Source organism: Cygnus olor, chromosome 7, assembly GCF_009769625.2.
Source record: "Cygnus olor isolate bCygOlo1 chromosome 7, bCygOlo1.pri.v2, whole genome shotgun sequence".
Taxonomy (NCBI): domain Eukaryota; kingdom Metazoa; phylum Chordata; class Aves; order Anseriformes; family Anatidae; genus Cygnus; species Cygnus olor.
In genome coordinates, this window is record NC_049175.1 from 28,675,617 (window position 1) to 28,702,909 (window position 27,293).

The 27,293-nt window shown below is 43.2% G+C and overlaps 1 protein-coding gene across 30 annotated transcripts in view; it reads left to right on the top strand.

Annotated features, from left to right (window-relative positions):
- Nucleotides 1–27,293, top strand: part of TCF7L2 (transcription factor 7 like 2) — a 178,000-nt gene that overhangs the window by 15,791 nt on the left and 134,916 nt on the right. The gene's annotated exons all lie outside the window — the stretch shown is intronic.

The following is a 27,293-nucleotide window of genomic DNA, read 5'->3' on the forward strand; positions in this document are numbered from 1 at the left end:
TGAGGAGGGGAAGAAATGTCTGAACGTGTTCAGACATGGCACTGAATGCATATGAAATGGAAAGTTGAAAGGAAATAAACATTACACTCCTCTTTCCTCCCTACCTCACCCTCATACCTCTTTCATGGAGTCACTTTTCAAGGTATAGCTACATGAAGCTGGTTGGAAGTAATCTTCTTGCATACTGCTTGCCTTCAAATCGGTTGCACCTAAACCGGAACGTTTGCATGGAACTGAGGTAGCGGGGCAACGTGCTAGTTAGTGGTGCCAATGGCCGCCAACCCCAATTGCATCCTGATACAGTCAGCAAGCGGCACGAGGTGTGCTCTGTTCGGCAGGGGCAAAATCAAGGGAGTTGTGCAGTTTGACTCTAAGATTTATTTTTCTCTGAAGCTGGACGTGTGTGTAGTCTGCTAGGGTGACCTGCTATCTCATGCCACCAGAGTAACCCTCTTAGGTTTATAAGAAGGTCTGTAAGAGTCAAGAGGATCAAATCACGGAATTTGTAGCATGTCTCCTTCTGCTTTTCTTTTGTGTTGTTACGGAGACTTACAGATTTGTGTAACTTTGTGAACAACTAGCAGTGTGTCCTCTTCCTTTGGGGTAATTCCAGTAAGGGCTAGAAGAGGTACAAGCAGAGTGAAAGCCCAAGTCCACATCCCTGCTGTCACAAGTGGTTGTCACTTGAGATCAGTTTCTCTCGCAGTTTCATCTTCCGTTTCTTTCCTGCTTATGGCAGTTCCTCCAGACAAGGATGCAAACTTTGTTATCTTAAGTACTCTGTGCATTTGGGGTGCAGCAGAATAATAAGTAGCAATAATTATTAGTGGTTAGATAAACTGATCTGAAAGTGTATCCTTTCAGTGATTTGCCTGTTAGAACTAATCTTCACTGCTACAAATAGGTTTGGTATTTGGCATTTAAGTTTATGTAGGAGGGGGGAAAAAGGCCATTGCCTGTGAAATTGTTCAGAAGTCACTTGCTGTTCTTTTTCAACGAGTACTTACTCAGCTGAGTAGCATGACAGGAGTCTCAGGTATGGAACTGCTTGATCAAGGAGAAATGAGTAGTTCCCCATCTTACTTATGCACCAACGTAATTGTGCCTGCACATGCGTGCAGGGGAAGGCGGGTTATCTTCCAGGTCAGGAAGAAGCAATCAGTCTTATATTAAGCATTAATTTAGGATTATGGAAAGAAGTACTTATTACCGATCTGAGGCTGTTCCAGAAGGTTGCTAAAAAGAATTCTTCAACAAATGAGGTTTCACAGTTTGGGCCATGGGTGATGCATAGTTTTTCTCTTTGGTGGGCAGTGCGACATTCTCCTGTCCAAGACTGTAGTTCCACTAAGATAGGAGATAGTGGTTGTCCTAACGCTTTAAGTAGATTAACCTTCTCAATTGCAGACTGTTGAGGTGCACGTTTTTCTGGCAGGTGGTGAAGTTGGTAGTTCTTTGCCTTTTCACTTGTGCAGATCTCATTGAAAGAAGTGAAACCTAATGGGTGAAAGACTTAATTTCCTCCCTCTACTTGGTTAATAATTTTTAAAAGATAATTTTTTGACTTTTGGAAGTAGCGCATACACTTCGCACTAATGGGCGATGAAACTGGCATTGGTATGACTTTTCCTCACTTTGTTTACTGATGTAGATTGTAATAGTTTGTTTGCACCGGTTTCTATTGTTTGGTTACTGTATCAGCAGCACTATCTGCCTGCCTGCCTTGGAAACTTATATGGGACAGGCTGCATGTGGGACAGTCAGTATATGTAGCAGATGTTGTATATAGTTGGATAACAGCTGTATTGGGTAAATGATAATGGAGTTCATTGGAGACCCCTTTCGTGTAACTAACTCACTCCTTTCTGTTAAGGTATAAAAGCAGTTCCGTTATCAGGAAAGCTTGACCAGGGAAGGTGGGCAGTACCTGGCATCTTGTTCTCTGTGATGCTAGCACAGGACCCGGGTCCTGTGCTAGCTGATTCTAACTTGGGTTCAGGGCCAAAAGCAGTTGAATGTGGCTGTGTGATGAATGATCTTACTGTGTTGAAAAAAGCCAAGAACGGATGTCCTATTAGATGATTCCTATTAGATGATGAAGCCAGAGGCGCAGTTAACATCTGGTGTTGTTTGAATGCTTTTACAACTTGAAGGAGCATTGCCCACCCAAACTGAGTTCAAGTTTCATTTATACTTCTATGTGTGCAAAATTTGACAACCGGAGAGGTTCACCCAAGAATTTGCAGTACATGGTTTTAAGCAAATGAACTCATCTGTGTAGTCGTGGATGGGTACCAAGATCATGGAACAGTTAAAAATGGGAGAGGAAGTACATACGAACTAAAACAGGACTGACTTTTGTTAGTGATTTTTTTTTTGTATGGCTTAATAGCTACAAATTTATTAAGATATAATTAGCTACTTTCAAGGTAACAGTCAATTTTTAACATAAAGCTCTCTTTAAAAGCTTCAGTAAATGTTTGCAAATTTTTTTTTTGAGTAGCACTGAAACACTTTGTAAGCCTTGAAAATATTTAAATGGATCTGATTGTGAACCAGAGGTTTGGTGCACAAATCTGGAAGAGGTTGATGGGGAAACTCTTAATACCTATCTTCTGTCTCCATATATGTGTATGTGTCTACATATAGACACACGTATATACTTAATATATGTACTTTTTTTCTTTCGTTTCCACTCCCCCACAAATTTGAGGCTATGGCAGCATTTGAGAATCAAGTGCCTTTTTCTTCTCCGTTCTGTCATTTGGAAGAATCTTTATTTTTAAGGGAGGACCTGTCTGTTTGTATGAGAGAACACCACTGCCATTAGGTGTCCTGCTTAGTGGTCATTGTACGGCCTTTGTATGAACATGCTAGGTGATTTTCTCTAAGTGACCTAGTATTAAATCATTTAAAGACAACACTTGCAGCATTGCTTGGTGATCTAAAGCCACAGGCATCACTCTATGACCAGGTAGCGTTGTTCTTCTGGCTCACAGTTGTGAAGACTGACAGTCATATGGGCGAACGGAGACATTTCTTAAATAAGTAATGTATGTAATCCCTTACATGTGGATTCTTATGAATTCATGGCAAACGGGGCTGTACTCCTCCAAAGCGCTTCTTCAGCTGCAGAATTACCAAGGTGTGATCCAGTGGGAGCTGGGACTCTAAAAGTAGTGGCCAAATTTCTTCTGAGAGTTGTGTGATGCACAGAGGTGTAGCAAAACTGATTTTGTGCTGGCTGGCGGGTTAACGCAACTCAGGTGATGACATGGCCGTATAGGATTACAAGGAATAGTCGCATGCCCTCTTTCCCCAAGTATTCCTTGTGCTCATGATGATTCACTGTGGTTTGTGATGCAGTGGGGAGGTCCTTGCTGGGAATATCCTGCTCAACTCTCCGGTATACTCACTGACACTATTCCTTGAACAAATGTGGGCCAGTAAGCAAAAATGTGTGTGCCCTGTGTGTGTCTTGCTCTGAGGGAGTGTCCAGTAAGGATCACCGTGGACCTGTGGAAGTGGACAGCTCCGCAGGCCAAATTTCCAGCTCGAGTCACAGTGCAGACACAACCCTTTAAGAAAGGTCCCGATGAGGGCCTATGATATCTGAATATGCCTGTGGTAACTTAATCAGCTGCCACCCACTACTCAGCTTCTAAGCTGATCCTAAAATAACCTTTGGTAGCATGACACATGCGAAGCTTCCCTCCCCTCCGGTTTAATCTCCTGTATACAGCCCCAGTATAATGTTTATATGACTGTCATAAGGAAGACTCTGTAGGTGTATCCAGGCCATTTATGAGAGCATGACACGACATCAGTTTCTACATTTATCTCTCTGGTCCTTGACGTTTTCTTCTCTGCCATGCTTTCAGTTTTGAAATGAAGAAAAGTGGTGTGGAGCAGCTGTGTCTTGTCGAAGGGCTGTGAGCTTCCACTTTCCCAGCTTGCCGAGTGCTCGGTGTCCTTTGTAAGGACACATGATTTGGACTTTCCCTGTGCCCCCTCCCTTCCCCTGCTGATGTTTCACAAGAATAACAAACCACGAGTGGACGTTAATGGCTCCATGCATAGATATATATAGGCTGGCTGGTTGCTAAGATTTTATTGGCATAAATTTGGAATATTTACAAGTGGCAAACTCACTGCTGAGATTATGAAGGCCAGATGAAACGAGCTATGAAGGGCATTTATAACGCCTTCAGACAACCAGTCTTTTTGTTTGTGGCAGAGGGGGTTGTGTGTGTGCATGCATACACGTGTATATGTATATTTAAAATGTGGATCTGTATCTATGCCTTTCTTTCTCTGAAATACCAAAATAGCATTAATAATATTTACGTTGCCTGCTGTCCATAAAACACACACATCCTGGGGTGATACGGACGCTGTAGTGTGACTGCGGTATGAGGATGTCTGTAATCAAAGTGACTTTGGTGAAGTGACGTTCCTAGATGGTTGGTCACACCCGTCTGAAGATCCTGAGGGAGTGTACGTAGCTGTAGGCTTTCTCAAGTGCTTTGCTAGGGTCCAAAAGGTGGCCTCCCTCAACCGGCGGTGGAATGCAGCTTCCTGGGCCAGCCCTGGTAATGCCTCAGACTCTCAGTGCTCACAGAGGGCACACAACAAATGTAACTTAAAGTCCTTGATTTTCTACGGCCAACAGCTTAAGGGGGAAGAGGAGATGGGGAGGACAGCGGAAGAGTGGAGAGTGGGAAAATGCCCTTTTGTAGTGGATCTAAACAAAACAACATCCAAGAAACACTGGCGGTTTGAAAACTGTTTTTGTGTTTTAGAAGTAGTCCCAGCTGAGAGACATTGCTGAGCAGAGTTCACGCAAGGAGGCCAAAGGTGCAGCATAAATTTAGTTTGTCAGATTGTTGCTGAAATAAATGAACATTATTCCTTGGAATAATCATAACTGCCCATATGGCATAAATAAAGTCATGGCGTGGTCTCACAAAATACAGAGTGGCTTGTACTCGTTGTGCCTTCTGACCTGGAAGTAGAAAAGGGTGTAATCCTGTTCCAATAATAATCAATGAGCCTTGCTATTGATTTGTGGGAGACCTTGTGAGTGTGGAGAGTGGGGATGGACGATCTGGAGTAGCGGCTGAGGAGTAAGTCACTGATGGGCTGCCCTGTTTGTTTAGCTTTGGTCACAGCATGGCACTTGGTGCTCACTCGCTTTGTGATTTTAATTTACTGTCTTTGGTCCAAATGAATGTTTAACAAGGCTGCACCTAGTAATTTTACAAGTAGCCTTAGGAATTCATTCACTGCGTAAAAGCGTTTTGCAGAAGAGCTGAACTGCTAGGAGAGGTGGAGCGAAGGTGTGGCGGCCTGTCCGAACAGACACCCCGCCTGGCAGAGGGAAGGGGATGATGCTCTTGTCTGCAGTCCGACTTGCTTTTTAATGTGTTTTTATTGCCTAATCAATATACAATATGGATCCACTCCCCGGTCAACTTAAGCACCACTTAACTGAGAAATAAATGATAAACCCATTAAGCTTTGCTAGTAGAGAACATTTCAGGGTGATTATGGATGCTCTGCTAAATTTTTTGGCATCCCTTGAGTGAGACTAATTGCCTTCCCTCAGGGCAGCTCTACGAGCTTGGGTCGCATCCTGGCCTTGGTAAAGCTGGTGTTTTCTCTATGCATTTTCTTTTTTAAATAAGTATTTTAAAGAGAGACAGTGTACACCAGCCTTTGTCTCTGGTCTTCTGCTGCGCCCTGAAAGCGGGGCCTTCTTCACCTGCCGTGCCTTTTTGGCCAGCTCTTGGCCGACGGTCTCTGAAGGGGTACAGGCGTGGGCCGTGTCTGCGGATTGAGGCCCTCTGTGCCAGAACGGCTGTTTTTTGGGGACCGTGCCTCACAAGCCGGGGACGGCCTTGTGATGGCGAGACCTGAAAGTCAGGCTGGGTCTTCAGCTGATCTGGCACCCGCTGTTTTTTCTGAGAAGGCCGACCTCAGCGGGGCTGCCGTCCTGGGCTGGGAGAGCGGCTTCAGCACAGCAGCCCATGCGGCTCTGTGACAGGGCTCTGACCGCTCTAAAAAGCCAGATTTTTTTCAGATCCGGCCTCTTGCCAGGATACTGTGTGCCCTTCAACAGCCAGTGGAGCTAGCAGTCACAGTGGATATCCGCGAGGCCCGTTAATGAGGAGCTGGACGAGGGAGCGCTGCGTCAGACAGGAGCAGGGCAAGCTTTGTTTAATCGGCTTCTCGAGTCCAGTCTCCAGCTACGACAACTGATTTGCAACGGAGGCCGCCAGGACAAGCTGGGATACAAAAGCCTGAGGATGCATTATTCTGCTTGGCTTTGAGGCTTTGCTCTGACTGCTAGTGATAGCTGAGACTTACTAAATTAAAAAAATATATATATAAAAAAAAATCTGCTTATTAGGTGCTCAGCTCAGTTCCTGGTCGCTGTGTAGACTTCTGGCCATGCTGTCCCCAAAGGTGCATCCAAGGCACTGTCAGCACCGGTCTCCTTTTGCGCCAGAGCGTCAACCCGACACCTGTGCGCCATGGCTGGAGCCGAGCCTGCTCGGTGATAGAGTAGGAAGTCTCCTCTTTTGAGGGATTACAACCTGGGAACAGTCTCCCTGTTTTTGTAAGAGAGAACTGATCTAAAGCACTCGGAAAATTTCCCCCGGTCTTCGTCATTTCTCGCATGCTGGAGATTCTTCCTGATGCTATTGGAGCTTGCCTGCATGGGGCTCGTTGCCTGTCGCGCGGTCCTTGGTTTGCTTTCGCAGCTATTTTGATGGTTAGTGGGCTGCGTGGCTCTTATTTCTGCTCTGCTCAGCCTCGTGCTGGGGGGGAGAGGCTGCGTGTAATTTATAAATAAATATTTATTATTTGGAGTGATGACTGAGAGAGAGGGTATTTCCTGGCTGCGAGTGACCGGTTGGAAGAGTTGGAATCTGCCGGCTCTCAGGTGCCAGGCGATGACCAAACCCAGAAGTCCATTATTACTTTTCTGCTGTGACCCCTGCCCTTCTCTCCCATGCAAACCTGCACCTTGCTCCCGTGCCAGCTTGACAAAAATAAACATGCTCCCAAGATCGCTCCCCCCACCGTGCAGTCAAGTGCCTGCTTTGCACAAGGATGCAAGTAGCGTCGCTGCCTCGCCACAGATAAGGGTGATAAGGGTCTGGCCCAGAAACATTGCCCCATACCCACAGCCTTCAGTGGGACAGGAGTAACGCTTGCAAAATTGGGTCCCGGTTCTTGCCACAGCCTTGCCTGCTGCCACCCCTTCCCTGCCCAGCCCGCCTGGGTCAAGCGCCGGGAGAGCTGCGGAGACGCCGTGTTCTCTTTCTGCCCATTAATCTGCCAAGCGCTGAGGGCATCGGGTTTTCTTTCTTCGTAGCTTGACGGGCACAAATCACCAGATGATGGGCTTGTGTGGGAATTGATGTCTTTGAGTGTTTTCAGAGTTTTTGATTGGGTGCTCCCGAGATGTTGGGAAGCCCTCCAAGGGAATGACCTGTGGGATCGGTGCCAACTGTACTTTCAGAAGTGACCCGAGACACTTGGAGCTGTTCCCGGTGCTCAGAATTACACTGAAAGGCCAGCATGATGAAAAAACAAATGCAGAATTGCTAAATGTGTGTTGTCCAAAGATTGTGTGAACTGTTGTAACTCCGCTTAAAAAAAAAAAAGCACACAACAATGGCTGTCTTCCGATTTTCTTCAGCTGAGCATCAGGCCATGTGTCTGATTTGTCTCTGTATATAAAACATTCATTGGAATAATAATAAAATAATAACAAAAAAAAGGTTGAAAATGAAATAAGTATTTGTATTTTTTGTTGGGGGCACACAAAAGGTAATGGTGGTATTTGAATAGAAAACTTAAACCAGAAACAGCAGACAGAATACTCTAATTTTTCTCAGGGCATTGATTTGTATTTGATTTAAATTTTAGTGCAGAAAAACAGAATGATGTTTTCCAGGTTCCAGTGAGGTTTTAGTGTCTCTGCTTTCTATCTGTGCTGAATTTCCCCTTGCCACCTCTAGAAGGAGAATATTTTATATACCATTACTTTAACTACTTTTTGATCTGAACGTAATCGTCTTCTATTACAATGTTTAGGTTAAAGAGGTTTTTTGGTATTCTGGTATTGGCTTTGAAAATCTTTAGTCACTGATATCTTTGTTGCTCATTAAGTACATTTTAATTTTTAAACCAAGACTTCTGTCTAAATGTTGGTTTCTTTCAGAGGAGATCCTTTTCCAATTATGAAAATCCTACCTACGTTTTAAGTCAGCTAGCTGAATTTTTTCTGTTAAATGATGTACAGCAACTAGTAGTGTATGTTAGTATATAATTCAAGACAAAATGATTTTGCAGAAAATCTGTTAGTGATTTTTCTTTTTCTTCCTCGAAACCAGAAAGAATAAGAGGAAGAATAGCCAAGGGATTGCTTGCATTCATAGTTAATAGTATAGATACTGATGTGCATGGCTGTTTGAAATTATAAAAGCTTTGTCCCAGATAACCTCATTTTTGTGAAGGAACCTGAAAAATGTGGATGTGGGGATTAGATTTACTTGGCCCTAAGAAAATAATGTTTCTTTTAATTTGAAACAAACTTTCTTGAACAGATTTTGAGAGGCAAATCATGTCTTGCCTAATTGGCAGAATTAGCTCTCCAAGAAACGCATGTTCTTTTCAAACCCAGAATGCATGACTTTGCCTGCAAATATTTTTAATGTTATTATGTGAACTAGTAGCTGGAGCACTTCACTGAAAATTGGGACTTGGGGGTGTTGGTCCCTATCTCTCCTAATATATCTAAATCCTAACAGCTGAAGCTTTCCAATGCTAGCTGCCCAGGTTGAAAAGCTCACGGCTTCATCCTCAGTGGCACTCTGATTTTTGTCATCGCTTCTGCAAGCATCAGTGGGTTTGTGGATGTGGCACCCATCAGAAGAATCAGCCTTGTTTGAGCACCCATGTGGAAAATTTAGGACTTCCCTTTCGTCTGCAAAGCGAGGGTAGCTTTCACCTGCTTGCAGGGTTGCTTCATTCCAGGTTTGTGAATCGGGTGAGGTGTGTGTGAGAGAGCTGTTTCCTGAGTGCTGAGCATTTGTTGCTATCTTGGGCAAATGCAGTAAAAGGCGCTGTCCTTGTGCAGGCCAGGCGCTTGTAGGACAGTTTTGTGTCAATCGAGCTTCAGCTTTTTTCCCAGTAAGTATTTGCTGATTGAAATTGAAGAATTGTAAGCACAATTCATCTTACCGTTCCAAGAGCACCGGGTGCGAGCAGCGCTGACTGGGACCAGACATTGACATACGGGCCGTCATCAAACTAATTGTTGTTTGAATTACCTGTTATGATCCGATGACAAATCTGCTTCGCTCCTGCCACTGGAGCAGAAAATGTAGCTTGAATTGGCGTGATGTTAGCAAGTGTAAACTGTACTTCAACAAGATGGATAAACCCAATTATGGGGCAGACCTGTAGAGAGAAAATCCATTTAAATCTCGTAATGTTAAGCAGAGCTGTGTTTAATTCATTTGGACCAATTTGGGAATGATGTATGAGTGTTGGTGAACATTAGTCAAAGGGAGAACAGCCAGGGAAAGAGATGCAGTGTTCAGTCAGGATGGCAGAGGAGAGCTGCGCCGTCTCAGCGGTTAGCACTAATGGCTGTGGAAGGCTAAAATGACAAAAAGATGTACTAACTGCTATTAGGAGAACAGCACAGTGTAAATGAACCAATAAGAGAAACATATGGAGCAGAAAGAAGGTGTAGTATTTTTCTTAAAACTATTGATCTTTCAAATTGAGAAGGAAATATATCTAAATTCAAAATAGCATTTGGTTATTGTGTTTTTTTTTTTTTAACCGACTGCCACAAAAAATGAGGGGGATTTTTTGATTTTTTTTTTTCCAACTTCTTGTGTGTGTTGTTTTTTTTTCCTTTTAGAAGATTTGTCAAAATGCAAGCGGGGTGAGGTTCTTGTCCTTTTTATTTTATTTTTATTTTTAAATTATTCTTTAAACAGAGGGTAGGGATCGAGGACTTCCTCGCAGATTGTTCTTCGTGGCATGATTGCTTTGTGGGCTGTATTTAATGTGTACTTGTTCAGAGGTTTTCCAGCTATGCCTTTCCTTATTTTAAAAGAAAATTAATCACAGCGTCATGCAGGTGGATTGATTGGCATATTCCAGAGGATGTAGATGTTGTATAATAATGGCCTAAGAGGCTGTCACTGCTTATTTACTGATTTAATACCTAAAATGTGTGCGCTCGGCAGTTGTCAAATACCGAGGAAGATACAAGTGAGCAATCTCACAAAGGAGTTGCTTTGGCATGACAGAAGCTTGAAGAATGAATTTACTTGACTCTGTAGTTTGTGGTCGTCAGTGGGTTCCAGCAAAGCTAAGCCACATGCACATGTTCTGTCTCATTTTCGATGACAAAAAAAAAAAAAAAAAAAAAAAAAAATCCTTGTGTTACTTAAGGCCATTTCCACAAAACTTTGAAGTAGCGTATAAAGGGGCAGCACTCTTTGCATCCCTCTGTGGCTGTGCATGCATCACTGTGTATCTGCATTCTTCCCTCGCGTCGTCGCAGTGGGCTGTGCTACTTCTGCAGCAGCTTCTGGCAGCAAATAGCGTGGAAAAGAGAAATATTTGTCTCTCAGCAGTGCCGGCTGGAAGCCCTGTCCCAAGGTATGGGCGTCCCAGCTTTGGCTTTTGAGGTCAGATAGTGGTTTTGTGACACCTGCAGGTGCTGCTAATAGATGATGGAGAGAAATAACCGGCTGCTGCTGTGTAGAATTTAGAGAATCATGTAGTAATTCCTTGTTTCTGGTACACATGAAAGCTGTGTGGTAACAAAAGTGCTTCTGCGGGACTTCATTTAAAGGACAGGGAAAATAGTCTTCATCTTCAGTCATCTTGTACTTCAAAGCATGTTAATTTTGGAAAGTGTGATTTCATTTTGAAATCTGTTAAATCTAAGCTATTAAAACCTTTTTCAAGCAATTTTCTTTCAGTGCTTGGGCCTCTGGATGGGTAGCATTTCCGCATAATGGAGAGAGGCCCGGCTGCCTTTTTGGGAAGGCAGGTAGTCCTTGTTCCCATCCTGTCCGGAAAGTCCATTTAGCCTCAGCGAGACCGCGTTGAGAAAGCTTGCTTTAAGGGGATCAAAGAGATCATGCTCCAAGTTGTTTAGAAGGCCTCAGGCCTAATGCATGTGTCCATCGAGTCGCGTGGATGCGGTGTCCTGTCGAAGAAGGGTTTTATCCCTTTTTCTCACATCCACTGCAGCATTAATAGCGCAAGGAGCTGCGGCTCCGAGCATACTGCTGTTGCTTAAAAGGGGGTCTGTGCGTATGTTGGTCCTTCCAGAGAGTTCGGAGGAATCGGGATTGAAACGACAACGCCAGGCGTGCTCCGCGTGTCCCACGAGCCCATTCCTGGCGCGGCCGCTGCGGGCGAGCCCCGCCGCTCGGCCCTCCCCTGCTCTGGGGATCAGCGGGGACAGCCAAAGCTCCGGGGACTTCGTGGTAGCTACTCTTACATTGTCAACACTTCCTCTTCTAATCCCTGTTCTGAGAATAACCAAATATTCAGACTTAGCAACTGTTTTTCCTGCCTAGTAACTTCATCTCCCACAATGTCTGCCTTTGAGAATGCGTCTGGACTGCCTAGCGAACCACTCCGTGTGTGTGTGTGTGGTTTTTTCCCCTTGTGGGTCATTCTTTTTTAAGTCCGCAAAACCAGCATGCCAGCTGCTGTGCTTTAGAATTGCTTAATACTTTTAATTATAAAATACATATATTTTTAACTTGAAGTGCAAACGAGAGGAATCAAGGGTTTTTTGGTGTGTGCATTACACAGGAACACCGGGCTTACACTTCATTCAAGAAATGGTGACCTTTTAATTAGGTGATCATCTGCTTGGTCCTAGATGCTGACATAGGATTTGCTCTTATTTTGGAGACTATAGATCATATCAAATGTGTGTATCATAATAAGGTAACGTATCTTGTGACTGTCCATTTAGGAAAATGATTCAGCTGATAAGGGTCTTGGACACAAGGCTATTTAAAATGAGAGAGGAAGGGTGCAGGAGCTGTTTAACCCAAAGGGTTTGGATGGCTTCTGAACATTACAGGAATCCTGCTTGTCCTTGGGGCTGGTTGTCTCTGCCTCGGTTTGCACATCTATGAAATGGGAGTTAGTGCTCGCTTAATACTATTCCAGAGGTGGAATATTTTGGAAAATGCGCTGTCTTGAGGTGGGATGGACTTTGGAGGGGTGTGGTTAAAGTAAATAAAAGCTGGATAAAATGAAAGAAGTGCTTTAGAAGTGCTTGTTAATGTTTTTATTATTTTTTAAATATCCCCTTCCCCTGAAGTTTTTTTTCTTTTCCCCTTTGACTTCCTAACAAAATCACATGTAAAAGCATAAGCTGCTGAATGATTATGCTGGCTGACAGTTTCTAAGGATGGGAACTGTGTATTTGGACTTCTTTTTTTTTTCCTTCTACTCGATGCTGATTGTGTTCAATAATTATGTATATAAAAGAATTTTCATTATAGCATTGTGGTTTCATGTTCTCAGAAGGGTTTGGAACGGGGTAGCCATGAGAAGCCAGTTTGCATGACACATTTCAGGCTTTGTTTCTCCCTGACCACATGCACATTTTTTTTTTTCCACTTAGAGTTTGAGCAAAAATTGTATTGATTTTAGCCATCTCATGGAAAATCCTAGTCAAAGTCAGTAGGGATATACTCTATTGGATATGTTGGATTTTTAAAATGCAGTTTTAGTAAGGAGTGATTTGTTTCTGTGCTACCTTTCCTGCTGCAGCTCCTTATAGTAGAATTTCCCACTGTCGCTTTCTGTTGAAACACTGCTGTTTCCTTCTGTATGTCAGTATGTAAAGAGAGGAAGGAGAAATGGTTTTGAACTTTACAAACAATTTTGAGGGAATGGGGGATTTTTATTTCTTTTTCCCAGTGGGAAAGGGGAAAAAAAAAAAAAAACACAACCAAAAATTACAAGAAAATGAATATTTTGAAATTACAAGAATGAAATGAATATTTTTGAAATTACAAGAAAAGGAATATAAGTATTGGGCCATATGTACCACCAAGGACTCGTCTTGGTGGACTCTCAGTCATATAGGAGACTGTGCTCAGGCAGAATACCTGTATTTTTGTCCTCAAGGTTGGTCTTTGAATTCAAGCTGATTTTACCATTTCTAAGTGTTATTTTGGAGCAGATTGCAGATTTTTTTGTGTTGGCTAACCTGTGATAATTTTAAGATGTTTGAGTCCCATTTTTTGTAACAATATGATATGCCTGTTTTTAAAGGTGATGAACTATTATTCTACCAATTTAGCATTTGTAGAGCTGTGTCTAACCAAATCTCAGCAACAGAGCTGTGAATTTTACCTCAGTAATGTGTGAACTTCAAAGTCTGTGTGATGCTGTAGTGTTTTTCTTTTCTTCTTTTTTTTCCTCCTATCAAGGAACAAACAAGCAGAAATGCAAAAGCAAAAAAAAAAAAAAAAAAAAAAAAAACCCTAACCACACAACATGTGAAGGAATAGACTCGCGAACAGTTCCAACAACAGTATCAGCATTCATCTGCTTTTCATATCTAGTATTTTCCCATCTTCTGACTTTTCTTCTAAATGGTGTATTTTAAAATGGAAAAGAAAAACATGTTCTAAGCATGCAGTGTGGGCGATGCTGATAGGATACGCTTGTTGGTTGACTTATTTGAAAAAGTTCAAGCTAGATTGCATGTATTTAAGACAACTTCTTGCATTCATCATATCTAAAGGTTCCTTTACACGTATTTTTTTTTTTAACGCTATTCTGTGGTTAGATGCAGTGACTGAGGCCTGTGTTACGTTATGGTTTTCCTTTTGATCAATATGCAAAATATTGGTTGCATTGGTGTGTGAATTGAGGGAAACCAAATGAATCGGTTTGCAGTCAAAAACCACATGCAAAGTACGTAGGGTTTTGATTTCTGCTTTAGTGGTTCTGTTATCATTGTTATTTACAGCGAGAGTGGCTTTTTATCTCAGAGTTTGTGCTCTTTAGCCTACTTTCCAATTGAGTTCTTGGTTTTGTGGTTTTTATCAGCAACCTTCAGAGTAGCTTCTAGAGTTGTTAACTTTGCTCTTTGCAAGTCCCACTGCTCACTAGATCTTTAGGCTAGATAAGAAAAAATGCTTGAGAATTACTGTAGGGTAAAATAGCTCCCCTTGACCACCACATGAACTGGATGGACACCAAACATCTCCCCTTCAGGAAAGATATGTCTGACTTAGTCTGTTGAGTAGCTTGAAACTGGTGAAACAGTGGTGTTTTTCTTTTTTTTTTTTTTTTTTTCAGAATCCTGTGTATGTGAATTATTTCACTGAGTCAGGATGTAATTATGATTTTCATTCTTTTTTTTTTTTAATTTTAATAAATTATTTAATTTCTAATGCAAGAGACTCTTTGGATTTTATTTACTTCTAGTAATGCTTTTGCTTCCTATTGCCTATACAGAATACATACTGAAGGAAAAAAAAAATCATGACCTTTGAATTTCCCAACTGAAGATTGATGAATGAAGGGAAGTGAAGAGCTACTGCTTTTTAAATTTACAAAGCATGAAAATCTTTGTGTTTTCATGTGTTTGAAAGCAGTGGAAACCTCTTCTTGAAGGTGAAAGCTAGTGTTTTTTTCCCTAGCATCATGCTCCCCAGAACTTGTTTACAAAACGTGAAGTACTATCAGCCCTGTGATAAAATTGAGAAAAGACAATTCTGTTTGTCTCCATCGATAACCTTAGGAGAGTCAGTAGGGAAAGATTTTTTTGCACCCAGAAGAAACCAGAAGCTGGATCTAACGTACTCGATTCATTTGCTATTTCCCTCCATCCCCCTCGTATACTGTGCAGGATTGCCGCTACTGGTAGACCAACCGTTGAAGGACGATGTTTAACTGTACAGCTCTCCAATTTCATCAGACTCTCAATGACAATATTGTAAAGAGGACTAAAGCTATCAACTCATTATTGAAGAACTAATAATGCTGACTTGTTTAACCTCTGATGTGACCATAAACACCTTTCAGAAGGCTTTGTCTTCTGATTGATATCTTCCTGAAAAGTAGAAGAGGCTTTTATATCTGGTGCACATGAATTGCCTCCAGCAAAGCACGGACTATTCCAGAAGGGCAATGCGATTTCCTGAGAACATGCTGGAGTGATCAAGGTGGCCCATGTATAGTTGACACGGGTTGGGTGGTGGAGGCCATGCGAAGACATAATTTATCTCCATGGGGTAGGAAAACAAAAGACTACACAGAAAACGAGCTGTGGAATTATTCATCTTATTGATAGGCATGAAATTAGTGGCAGCAAGAGGAGGAAATCTGTTGCCAGTTTTATACTACTTCGCTGCGCGTCTGTTTCTTTTGTTTGCAAGGAATTCTCCTGTGCTTGAAGACTTTATTTTTGTTTTACAGCTCGCCACGCTCTGTGGGCCTCGGGAACATGGTCTGTTGGTGATGTAGCATTGCTTTCATTAGAGCGGGAGTATGGTTTATAGGCACAGTAAACACCTTCTGATGGTTCGTTCCAATTAATAAGTGTATAACCCCCCGTGTGCTGTAGAAGGTGATTTTACTTGATCTTTTGTGATTAGTGGTGAGAAATGTAGCTTTATATATACAAACCCATTTTATAAATTGCAGACTATATTTAATTAGCATTATGCACCCACGGCCACCTCATCTACACTTCTCCTGCTAATCTCTCTCTCTGGGACTCCACAGCCCCGAACAGCCCAGTGTCTTCAGCCAGCAGTTACGGATTAATAAATCTGCCAGGAAAGCATTCCCTCTTTATCTGTTTGTCTGTGGAAATACCCCCAATGTTAACTCTGACCACAAGCCCGAGATGAGCAATTTTTATGTCTCAGCTGCTGGCAGCTTTTCCTGTGGCCATAAGTGCCATGGCTTCTGAAACCCGATGCTTCGTCCTCCCCTGCTAGAAACAGGAGTTTTATTCCCCTAGCAAGGGGAGTGTCCCAGTGTTCCAGCGGAGCAAATTCAGCTCATTTGTTTCCTTCGTCACTTCATAGTGACCAGACTTGAAATGGCTCGGTGCTTGGTATGTAGATGTACTCTGCTGCGCTGTAGGAAGTTCCTCTGCTGCTTCCTCAGAGACGCTTGCTGTAGCTGGGACCTGGGATTGCTCTTTGGGGAGGAGATTGAGGAAACTGGTTCTGTGTTACTGACTTCCCCATGTGTTACCCAGTCAGAGAGGCAATGCATTACTTAGCTTAGACACCTATACTGCAATTCACAAGTCTCTCATTTAAACCTTTTCCCTTTTCTGTGCCTCTCTTTTTCACTCCCATCTGTTTTTTGGGCAGGGTCAGTCTTTCTCACTCTGTTGTTTGTACAGTACCTAGCACAAAAGGACTCTGTTCTCTGTTGGTGCCTTTGGGCACTGCTCTTATACAAATAAAAGGGTATAAAGTTTGCATCAAACTTTTTTGTAACCCGTCTTGCACAACAAACTGCCTGTGCCAATCTGCATAACGCCGCAGTCTCAAACATGTGATGGTGCAGTGTGAAGGAATCGTGATTTTTGTGATCTGTAAGTCTAGCATAATGTTGGTAGTTGCTCTGGATTGCAGACTTAAGCATAGTTATAAACCTGCCTCCAAATGCTCACTTATTATCTTTTTTTATAAATAGCTGTGTATGTATAATTTCATGAATAAATACTGTTCGTAAAAAGGCAACAGTAGCAGGCCTGTTACTTAGGTTAATTAAACCAAAACCAACTAAAACTTTGAAGCAGTGTATTCCTTTAAAAAAAAAAAAAAAAAAAAAAAAAAACTCTGGGATTAGAGGACAATTTTTTTTCTTTCACATTGCTTCCCTGAGCAGTTAGAAAGGTCCTCCTACTTATAACGTGTATCTGTGCTTAAAGATCAGATTCACTAGAAATAACGTAACATACCTCTGTGTGGATGTCTTTCCTCCCGTGCCCAAGAAGATGGTGAACTTGTTCTTTCCTGCGAGCCCCAGAATCTCAGGAAAACAAATTTTTGAATCAAAAAGGTTCCAGATAACTCTGGGCTGGAACTCAAGTTGTGTGCTTCCTAACTGAAGATAGAAGTTGACCGTGTTTAGTTCAGGGTCTAATAGCTTTATGAACTTATCCCAAGGTTTCAGCTGTGTTAAATGTTTTTTGTGCGCTGTTAGTTGGTGTGGAGAAGAGACACCAACTGTGTAGTCCTATAGCTGTCCTGCAAGTTTTTGGTTTTGCTCGGAGGTGGACGCGCTTCCACGTATGGGATGGTCAGAGGGAAAATTTGTGGACAGATGGAGAAAAATAACAGAGGGTGAGGTATGTGAAGACATCTTTCTGCTTCCTACTCTAGTGGTTATTTATCACTTTCCCTTTGAGTGTTTGCTGGATCTTACTTCAGTTATGCAGGAAGTTACAAAAAACAGCGGAAGGAGCCAAGTTATGTATTGTATCTGCCTCAGCCATCCTTCTCCTTCCCCCCTTGATACTTCACGTTTGCTGTTTAAAAATCGAGCTGAGATTTCTAAATCAACTGTTGGAGCTGGATAAAACTTGAAGCTTGATTAAACTTAGAAAAATTAAGCAGGCAGCATGGGGAGCCAGGCCTCTGCCCAGGTTTATCCGATAAAGACCCACGAGTTTTCCATCCTCCATGAGGGGACAGCTTTGGGTAGTGCTGGTTGTGCTTCACGGGTGGGCAAAGTGAGATGTGAAGAGGTCGAGTGAGTTGCTTGAGCTGTTGAAAGGAGCTTGTATGCAGAGATCTAGATGTTAAAGACGACGAGCTGACTACAGGCTCTTGTTCCTGTTCGTTGTGTAGCGGTTCGTGGCTGGTGGAGGTGGGACCACCTCTGAGGACCAGGCTGGCGTGTGGCCATGCCCGCCTGGTGGTGTCTCTTGATTCTTCTGGTGAGCTGCAGGGCAATGGGATGGGAGATCAGAAGCCACCACACAGCTGGGCTCTGTTAGAGCACTGAAAGCTTAACCAAGTCCTCGTATGTATGCAGTGCCTCTAGGACATGTGTGAGGCAATGCTGTTTACTTGTATGTACTTGTTTTCCTGGATAAAACTGCGTAGTACAAGCTTGCATACGAGGCCACCTCTGTTATTCCTGGGTAGTGTCCAAAAGTATCTTAAGGCGTTTGGAGTCTCCTCTCCCTCACCTGTGACTTTCCGTGGAGCAGCACTGTGACCAGACACGTGTCATTACATAGTTTCTGGCCCAAGGGACATTGATCTTCACTGAACAAAGCTAGTCGGTTGTCACTAGAAAGGTCTTGTGCTCTGTTCAGTTATATTCTCACCCAGGAAAAATGTATTCGGATGTATTTGATAACAGGTAGCATCAGCTTGGTGTTTCTGCACAGCATTGGTAGCTCCAGGAGTAAGAATACAAAAAGGCATTGTGACTTATCAGCAGACCTTGCTGTGTCCTCTTCCTGTAATTTGAAGAGATAAGTCAATCAATGAACTCCAGCATGGTGTCCATTAGTAAAAATCTGCTTTAACTGGAGTAAAATAAAGCTTACTGGAACTACAGGTTGGTTGGATGTTTTATCCCAGACTAGTACTTCAGCTGAGATGATTTGCTCAAGCCCCACGATACTTGCAGTGCTTTCCTTTTCCTTTCCCTCTCCTTACCTCCCCTGTCAGTACTCCACAGAGCTGCCTCAAGTAGTCCTCTTGACACAGAGCCTGCAAATGCCGCTGTGGACACTTGGAATAATCCTCACCTCCATCATCTCCAGGGCTGTGGCTTTCTCCGAGAGAAGAGCTTTCATGTGTTTAACACAGCGCTCGCATTGTGCTTCCTCCCAGAAGTGCCTGGCTAGGGCACCGCGTCCTTTCGTGGGAGTAAGGCTCCTTCTTGGAGGTATTATTGCCAAGGGTCTAGTGCAATTCAAACTTAGTTTAGGAGTTGCCTGTGTGTTTTCCCTCCGGATACGATTTATGACTAGAAATCTTTTCTTTTCTGAAGTTGATTTTTTTTTCTTTGAATTGTGTTAGGCTCTTTTATATGTCTGATTTCCAAGACTTACATAGCTGTGTGTGATTACAAAAGAACTTTAGTTCTGCTTCATCATTTTGATGTTGACCAATTTTAGCCAAAAAACAAAAGCAAGCTCTCATGCCTCATGGTCTCGTTTGCTCTACTACAAATTAGTCTGTGGCACACTTGCTCGTCAAGTCAAGAGTAGCGTTCCTGCCTGCTACCTGTCTGTTTTATAGCATGTATCTATATTATATCAATGTTGCTGTAGGGATCAGTTTCTGTTGACTTCACTTGAGGAACCTTATTCCTGTTTTTTCTTTGTTAAAGAAAAAGTTTTAAAGCACCATAATTCCTTAAAAAAGAAGGGGGTTTCCAATCTGATCTCCTTATGTTCAGTGAACAGAGTCTCTAGTGAAGCAAAGTTGTTTTAATTTTTTTAGAATGATTTTCAGATAAGAGGATGAGATAAATCTGCATGTGTTAAAACAACAGAATAATTAAAAAGAAAATCCCAACAGGACAGTGATGGCAGAGAACTAATTGAAAGGTGTGTTTTATTATTGGAGTGGGAGAGCAGAAATAACCCCCCTTTAAGGCCATTTGCTCAATGCGAGGACATAAATTACCCTATCCTGGCCTTCTGTATCTGGTTCCTCAAATGGGTAGGCGCTCCTTTTCCCTCCCCTCCGCCTCCCTTTTTAAGTGTGAATGTTGATCTGGGCAGTTTATTCCCAACTGAGATCCAGCAATTGTTTGAATTGAAATGGTTATTGTAACTGGGTTGGTGTTTTTTTTCTTTTTTTTCCTTTTCTTTGCCCTTCTCTTTCTCAATGTTGAGACAGCCTGTGCAATGTGTTTCATGAAGCCAACAGCTGAGTCTTTTAAAGTACACCCTCTTGTCCCCTGTTTTTTCTTTCTCCTCCTACTTTGGCTGCAGCATCTGCTGGAGGGGTGGAAAACGAGTTTGGCACCCACATGTTAGTGAGCACTGATTAGTTCCTAAAAGAAGCAGCAAGTTGATTGCTTACAGAGATGATGTAAGCCATTGCTCTGGGGTACATCAGGTTGGATTTCTCATGCTTTATCTTATAAAGCCTAAATTAACAGCTGGTTTGGTTTGAGTTCTCCGGGATCTGACTAAAGGATTACAGCCCGTTCTCAAGTGAGTCAATCTAGTTTAATTTATTTCAGGTCTATCAAAAAAGATCAATCAAAGCTCTTTTGAAAGTAAAGCTGTAATCGGCCTGTGTACTTAGATGTCACTGTTGTTGTATTTGCTTGCTTCTCCGGTGGAAAAATGTTCAGGCCGCAGCTAAGAGCGTGTTTCAGTGACTTATTTATTTATTTTAATACAGTTAGATTTTTAAAAGGTTACTTGTGTTTTGAGAACTGTTGCAGCTTGTATATACGTCTGGCCAAGTCTGCTCATGTTATTTTGTGAATCCCTGAACTTGAAACTATACTTGAACTGGGAAGGATCGTGGTTTAGTGGTTAAAAAAGACAAGTAGGAGTTGGGAATCCAGATTCCTCTGCTGATTGCTAGACCTAAGACATGACCTCAGGCATCTCATTTAATTGTTGTTTGTCTCAGTTTCCCCATCTGTACAATAGGAATAACAGTATTCAAAAGTGATCTAGACACAAAGTAGCTTGTGTTTACATAAGGGTGCGATTTAGAAATCGGCGTATTCAACTGAGTGCAACTCTCCGTATACTTTCTTAAAACAGTAGTCTATATTGTTGTCTTAATACGTAGCTCTGAGCTGAGAGCTGGAAATGACAGTTTAGCTAATGCTAAACCGAGTTTTTTGGCTTAATAGTCTAGCTAATCTGATTTTAGGGAGCCAGATTGCTGCAGCCTGAGGAAGCAAAGTATTGAACTAGTACAAAACCTCTCTACCAGTTTTCGTTTTTAAAGTCTTTTGGAGCCTAGCTGTCCCGGCAGACTTCGTGCCAGATCAGGTATCAGCTGGCCTCCTGCCACTGACATAAACTCCATACCATGGTTTCTTGTTAATTTGACAGGAACATAATTGAGTGCCCACACCCTAACTGGGTAGATGCTGTGCTGTTGGATGATCTGGTAATGCAGATGTGTGATAAACATCGTGGAAACATGGCCTGATCTAACAATTGCACAACAGTTTGTACAAGTTTGGTTTAATTAATTCCAGAACTGATTTTTAAGGTGCTAATTTCCACATGTAGTCAAGGTAGGAGCATGTGCCACCAAGGCTTCAGCCAGAGGTAGCTCATCTCATTTTTTTTGCGTTTCCTTCCTTGCATTGAAGGGATGTGAAGCTGTTCATTTTGTTTGTTCATTTTGAATCCTGTTCAGGTGTTTGCGGGACATTTGGGAAGAAGGGGTGGCTCTCTTAGCCACTCTTGATGTCCCATAGTGTTAGACATGTTTCACTGGTGGAGAAACACCATTGCAGCATACCAAGAACTGGCAAAGCTGATCCTGTCACCAGTGCCCCGGTACCTTCCCTACCTATCAAATCAACCCCCCAGCAGCAGAAACTGTTCTTATTGACTAAAGGTGGTGATAACAGTTGTGGTTATTAGAGATGCCCTCTCATCATACGGACCAGTTGACCTGCTCTGGAAGAGTCCTCTGTGCTAGTCGTCATCTGCTTCATTCAGAGCAACGAATGAAACGACACAGGTTTGACAGCCACTGACTTCCATGGCAGTTTGAGAGAGGCGAGTGGAAGTGAGACGTTATGAAGCAATCGATACTTTGCAACATGGAGTGAGCATCTTGCAAATGTCTCGTCTTCAGCAGGAGAGAGGTTTGCAGAGTAAAATGTTTGTGTAATACTTGGTGAATTTTCTTTCAAGGGGGAATTATCTTGACCTTTTTTGTGTGATTGAGTAGGCTATTTCTTATTCAGTATCCATTTTTACCTCTCTACTGCTCAGTTTTTAGAGGGGGGGAAAAAAGTTGAATTCTCTCTTCAGTTGGTAGATTCCTGAACATGCTCGCAAATTCAGTTCCCTCATGTTGCTTCTTATCGGCACCACTTTTCAGGTCATTGTGAGTTGGAAATATGTATATTATTTTCAGGGACTGTAAGCTGGTCTGCTGGTTTGCTGCACCAATGGCAGTTTGGGTTGGTACCTTTGCCATGGGATCATCTGAGATGGCCTTGCTGTCTGTCGCTATTCAGTCTGTTCTGCCACCAGTGACAAGTCTCTGCTATCACCTGTTCAAGGTTCTTGTCTATAAAAAGCTTCCATATATATATTTTAAATGCCAGAAATAAATGGCTTAAGTCCCTTTTATGTACCATATGGTTGTCTGAGTCTTTTTTTGTAGTCCACTTCCCCGCCACCAAGTAATTCTCACCAGTCGCCTACCTGAATGAGTGAAATGACTGCCACTCCTCTTGCAGATAAAGAACATTTTTAAGATCTTCCCTCCACTTCTTTTAAAAGCCAGCCATTCTTTGGGCAGCAGCACTTCCATGTAGGTATTTAAAAAGAAGTGGCAGCAGGCAGGCGCTTGCAGGCTGAATATGGGATTCTTACAGTGGCTTAGCATACATATATGTAATTTCTTATTTTTTTTTTAATTTAGATATATATAATGTTCATCATACTGAGATAGATCAGTCAGGATGCCACGTGTTGTATCACTAGATTATAGAATTGGCCAATAATCAAGCTGAATTCTCCTGTTTGAGCTAGGTCTGTTACTGGAGTACCTTGTGCTCCTCCTGGAGATATAGGCAGGTGTGTTCCCCCACCCAGCATGTTACTCTTAGGAATATGCTTATTAGTCTGGCAATCGCTTCCAGGAGTTGGGGATTTCTCTCACAAATGTGGGGAATTTTATCAGGCGTTTGAGGTGTGAAGACTGCGTATCTACTTTGTGTTGGCAAATAAAACAGTCTTTATCTATGTATATTTTCCACTCTATTTAAAAGCAAACTGACAATTAGTGAGTGACTTCCCATTCCCGTGCCGTTCAGCAACTCGCCTTGTAATGCCTTGCCGTGAAGTCTCCCCTTTTACAAGCCCAGTCACCGAGATTGCCTCCTTTTGATCCTCCCGTGTACCTGGGCCTTCCGCAATTCCACCCCCAACCCCGCACACTCGTACCTGGGTGAAAAACAAGAAAGGAGGTTGGGAGTAAATGCTAATAATTGTGCATGTAATGTAATTGGAAGCGTTTCATTGACATGCTTATGTGAGCTGCTTCTTCATCTTAGTGCTTGAATGTACCACTAGACTTGCATTTAGCTTCTTGTGGCTGCTCTTTGATGCAGGTAGGCCATGTTATAAATAGGCTTGTTGCTATGGTGAAAATAGGAGTCCTTGTCTGCTGAGTGTAACCTCTCCTACTTTCCTGGACATTGTTATCTTTTTTAATTTTTTTTTCCTCTTCCTTCTTTTTGAATATGCCATAGTAGAACAGAATTGTTGTCTTTGGGGGGGAAGGCGTTCCCATCGATGAGTTGGGCTGGAGGACAGTGCTTGCAGGGTGTCCTCATCAAGTCGTGGGTGGCTTTTGGGGGGCAGGGAGGAGGTTGGAAATCCCTTTCGTGATGACTCAGCACTGCTGAGAGATCTGCAGGCTTCTCTCCCGGCTTCAGGGAGAGGGAGATGAATAAGCTCGCCCCTGTTCTTCCCATTACCTGGCTTCTGTCAGTTATTTTTACAAGGCTAACGTATTGTGTCGGGAGTTTGCATTGTTGTGCCAATAAAACTTTAATAATGATGATAAGATTGACTTGCACATGGCCAGGAGAATGAATCTCTGGATTTAGTTTTGAAAGGAAGGTGCGTGTTTGTCAGTAGCTGCCTGCCAGGTCCAAGGACTACTGAGGCTCATTTCAAAGCTTTGCGGAAGGGAGTGCTCTTCAGGGCTGATGGCTATAAAAGCTGAAGATGGCTGCGCCTGTCCATTAATCTGTTGAACTCATTGTTCTCCGTATCCCCGTTTTTATTTTGTTATTATGCTGCATTTTGTGCAGAAGGAACTGGAAAAATCAAGTATGACTGAGGGCTTTGTGAGGCAGCAAGCCCTTAAGGGGGAGGAAAAAAAGAGAAAAAATAAAGATGGGACTCCTCATTGTGCCACGCTGCTGTTGAGGACGGTGGCGGCGGCTGCTTCCATCGCCTGTCACACACGTTACACACATGTAGCCTTTGGTGATAGTGGTGCTGTGTCCCCCAAGCCCTTGTCCCCTGCTCCATGGGGAGCGCATTGAGGCTGCTGTTTGGGACCACAACTCAACCAAACCCACCCCACCATCCGCCTTGAGCCCGTGGCTCTTCTCCCCACACCATCCACCTTCTCTTCAGCCTCTCAGGGACGGGGCTGTTTCTCATTTGAAGTGTACTTTTCATAACTGCACTGTGGTCTTGGAAGAAGGAAAACTGCTCTTAATTCAAGTTTTGTTCTTTCCTCCCTGTGACCTATGGTAGTATTTGTAAGTAAAGATAATTAATCTGAAAAGATTCCACGTCATCCTTGAGTTGTTCTAGCGAAGTTTAGTTGTAGTTTAAAATAAAAACAAGGGGAAGGGTGTAGGAAATCCTATGGACCTAATTTTAGGGAATAGAATTTAGAGAAGTTCATATTTCTCTCCACGGAAAGGCTTCTTAAGAACACTAACCTACATCTTGACTTTGTGCATAAGGGGTTAATTCCTAGTTCTTTGTATTGACCTTAAAAGCATGCTGGACGTGGCAAGCCCCCTGCTGCCTCATGCCCTGGGACATGGCATCATCCAAATTGCCATTTCTCCACCCCAAAATGGGAGGAAGTGCACTTGCATGGGGGGAAGATGCCGTGGTCCCCGTTCCTCCGTGCCAGCATCCCTTTTCACGCTGGGGCTGTGCTGGCGTGTGTTGTTTCAAGAGCTTAAAAAAAAAAAAAAAAAAAGTAAACCAAGGGATAGCTTAGGTGAATGACCTGCCTGTCCGAGCAAACTTAGTTTAATTTAGAAGTTTAAAAATGGCCCTGTTATCCTCTAATATTAGCGTTTTTGTGACCTGACATCTTGTGTTTGTGACCCGAGAGGGGAAGCAGCGCAGAATGGGGCTGCTGTACTTGATGCTATTTTTCTCCCTGCTTCAGAAGCAGAACCGCATCCCAGAATAGCAGGCGGTGGGGTGGTTGAGCTGGAGCGGGGCAGCCTGGTGCGGCCGCAGCAGGACGTTGACCTGGGACCCTGCTGGTTTGTCGTTGTCCATCCCGAGGCTGCTGGCTGGTGTTGTGCTGCCCACCCTGGCAGGTCCACGGCTCTGCCAGCCATCGGGCCCTCCCTCCTGCCCCGGGCTGTGCGGGGCAATGGGGTCATGTTCGTGGCCTCCTCCTGGCACCTGAGGGCTTGGTTTGGGGTCGTGAATGTGATGGAGAGTTGTGATCTGGGATCAATGGCCAGCTCTGCCACGAATTCACGTCTTCATTTTTGGAGAAAATCGCTCAAAATCCCTCTCCCCAGCTTGTGCCCATATGCGAAATGGGACGGAGTGTGCTTTGCTCCTGGGGCTGGTCTTAAATAGATCTTTGCGTAGAGAGTACTGTGGAGGGCAAGCTGCTGGATGGGAGCAGGGCACTATCAAAGTATGACTGGAGAAGGAGATCTTGCAGGAAGACGTGTTTTAAAAAATTAAATCAGTCTTTTTTTTTTTTTTAGTTAAAAAAAAAAATCTTCCAAGTCTTCCATGCCTAGCTTTTCATCATGAGATTAAAAATGAGTATAAGAGGAGGGCTGGCAGTGAAAAGTTACTTGAGCTGTCTTTGAGCATGGAAATGTTCCTCAGCTTGGCCTGTGGGGAGAGGCTGAGGCAGGGAGGGTTTCGGTGGATTGGCCGGCCTTGCTGGCCGGGCCAGGTCTGGCTGCTGTCCCCAGCTGGGTGAAGAACCCAAACTTCCCCAGCTTCCATGGGAAGCCACATAGGTTAAATCCATGTCTTGGTTGAAGAGGAAGTGCTTGCTCACCAATACGTTTCCAAAATCCTGTCTGCTCCCACGTTACTTGGTAGTAACATCAAGGGTGTGAGCACTTGGTTGTTCGTCAGGTACCTGCTTCTCCCCTCGCCCTGCACATCGCCTGAGTAGGCTTTGGGCTGGGGGGATGACAGGCATTCCTGCACCAAAGTCAGCCCACGTGGGGTATGTTGATCTTTGGATAAATTCAGTGTGTTTGGATTTCTATAAACTAGGGTAGAACCGTGTATGTGAGAGGGACTTCCTTTGGATTAGCCACCGCACCACTAAGGTGCTTGTGATTTCACACTGCAAGGAAGAGACACTTGGATCCAATTAGATGACTTTATTAGATTAGATACTGACCATCCCAGCAAGCGTCCAGCAAATACATTTCTTTATTCTTAATCTCGCTACCAACAATATCGTACTGAAAGTTGCATTTTCTGCGTGTCCTGCCTGATAAGCAGATCACTGGATGCTGAGCAAGGCTCATTCTTGAACGTGCTACCCGTTTTGGGGGGACCTATGTCTGGATCATGTCTTTTAACCCTCTTCTAATCAACTGTGAATGGATTTCATTTATCGATATGTGCCTGTCTTAGGTTTGGTGTCGTTTCCTTCTGGGATTGCTCTTCCCCCGGCCCCCAGCATAGAGGGGGTTGTCGTGGCGCTGCAGAGAGCCAGCGATAGCCATCAGATCGCTAAAGAAAGTGTTCTCAAGACAAATGGCTTTGGCATATTTGCTGCCTGTGTATTTAGGTGCTGTGTCTGTATCTAGATCGGCAGTTCCTGGCCATGTATATTTGCATCTATTAGCACTATTTGTAAATCACCGTGGCATCCACCATCTGTCTGAAAGGTGTTAAATAAATGTGAGATCCCTGTCAAAATGCAGTCGTTGTAGTAAAATAGGCTAGAATTTTTTAGGGGTGGTTTTATCATTGACACTGCTTTTGCCAGTGATTTTGACCATTATTGGAAAGGAGGAATTAAAATTGTAGGATCGTATCTGAATTGAAATGCAACCAGTTGGCAGCAGCTTGGGCAACCTTGTGTTTTGAGGAGATTGCCTTAAAACTAATGAGGCAGAGTCACAGTGCAAGGAAAGGCTTTCTTCTCAATTTTTGCTCCAAAATAACTATCTTCATGTTGTTTTCTGAAGTGGCTGCTGCCAATTGATTTATCCCCTGATAATAGTCTTAAGTTGTTTAGTTTGTCTTCTGTAAATGTATGCACGCTTTGTAAAAACAAACAGACAAT